This window comes from Myotis davidii, unplaced genomic scaffold (genome assembly GCF_000327345.1).
Source record: "Myotis davidii unplaced genomic scaffold, ASM32734v1 scaffold242, whole genome shotgun sequence".
NCBI lineage: Eukaryota > Metazoa > Chordata > Mammalia > Chiroptera > Vespertilionidae > Myotis > Myotis davidii.
In genome coordinates, this window is record NW_006295821.1 from 3,003,441 (window position 1) to 3,005,397 (window position 1,957).

A 1,957-nucleotide genomic window follows, 5' to 3' on the forward strand; every position below is an offset into this window, starting at 1 on the left:
GTGATCCTAGCTCAGGCAACACTTCGCAAAACTGCCAATAGAAAGGGAGTTTTGGTCTCAGAGCTGGAGGAGAACTTCCATCATGAAGGAAGACGTTAGGTGGACCATAAGGGGTCCAGGGATTATCAGCACCTGCAAGCCGGAAGTGCCCAGGGATACAGCCACTCAGCAGGGGAACACACTTCAAGCAGCTGCTGAAACCTACCCACACCTGTATTTTTAGGGTCTGATAAAGGTGTGACATGAGAACAGCTGAACTGGTCCCCGGGGCTTTAGAGATGAGAAAATGGAAAGCTAGGGAGAACAAGCAAATTAGCTAGTCGGTGGCAAATGGAAGCTTCTTGTAGGAAATGAGTAAGCTTGATTATTTAAATGATATGAAATGAACAAAACAAAACGCCTACATGCATAAAGAGATTATTATTTTGTTAAAGAACTTTGTTATTAAAATGATGCCAAGGGTGAATTTTACAAAGAATCAGCATATTTGAATCCTTAACAGAAACACATATTTAACAGGAAAATTAAGACTAAGAACTTCTAGCCCTGGCCAGGTAGCTCAGTTGGTTAGAGCAGTCATCACCGATACACCAAGGTTTCAGGCTGATCCTTGGTCAGGGCACATACAAGAATCAACCAATGAAAGGAAAAACAAATTGATGTTTCTCTTTCTTTCTTTTTCTTTCTTTCTTTCTTTCTTTCTTTCTTTCTCTCTCTCTCTCTCTTCCTCTCTTTTTTTCAAATCAATTACATGTAATTAATTATATATAAAATATGAACTTCTAAAGTGTAAATTTCTGAAGTTGAAAAAAGGGAAATATTTAGAAAAACAAATCAGCATAGTAGTAGCAACTAATTTTAAAAGAGGCAGAAAAACTACTTAAATATGATTTTAAAACATTTATTGAAATTTAAGTTTAAAAAAATTCCAAGATTTATTTTCTAATATAGTTTATTATAAATTATAATACATATTTACTAAATAAAGTAAATTTCTCTGAAAACAGATGTTAATTTTAGGAAATTACATTAAGCTTTACTGAAATATCAAAACTCAAAAATCTTAAACTACATTATTAATTTGGCATTTTACTGTGAGAATTATTGATAGAAACATATCTATCTTTTCTTGGTTCCTGAGTTATTTAAGGCATGCAGATTTTTCTCTCACCATGACAGCACATATGACATCAGTAAATGTCCCCAGGTTGGAGGAGATAATAAAGTAAAATGGCTGAGATTAAAGGCTTTTCTATGGCTGAGTAGTATTCCATTGTGTAAACGGACCACAGCTGTTTTATCCTCTCACCTACTGATGGGCACTTGGGCTGCTTTAAAATCTTGGCTACTGTAAATAACACTGCAATGAACATAAGGTGCATATATTCTTTCAAATTAGTGTTGAAGCTTTCTTTGGATATATTCCCAGAAGTGGAATCGCTGGGTGATAAGGCAGTTCCATTTTTAATTTCTTGAGTTAACTCCATACTACTTTCCACAGTGGCTGCACCAATCTGCATTCACACAACAATGCACAAGAGTTCTCTTTTCTCCAAATCCTCACCAATGCTTCTTGGTTGTTGATTCACTGACAGATATGGGGTGACATCTCATTGTGGTTTCAATTTTCATTTCTTTGATGAACATCTTTTCATGTCTATTGGCCATCTATATGTCCTTTTTGGAGAAGTGTCTATTCAGGTTTTTTGCCCATTTTTAAATTTGATTTTTTTGTGTTGACTTTTATAAGGTTTTAGTAAGTTTTGAGTATTAACCCCTGGGAAAAGCAGTATGGAGTTACCTCAAAAAATTAAAAATGAAACTGCCTTATGATCCAGCACTTCCACTTCAGGGAATTTATTCAAAGAAACCTGAAACACTAATTCAAAAGAACATATGTAGCTCTAAGTTCATTGAAGTGCTCTTTACAATAACCAAGATTTGGAAGCAGCCCAAG

General features: G+C 35.1%; 1 protein-coding gene across 1 annotated transcript in view; it reads right to left on the minus strand.

Annotated features, from left to right (window-relative positions):
* The window catches only part of MYO16 (myosin XVI), a 439,204-nt gene that overhangs the window by 77,117 nt on the left and 360,130 nt on the right, over positions 1-1,957 (minus strand). The window lies entirely within an intron of this gene.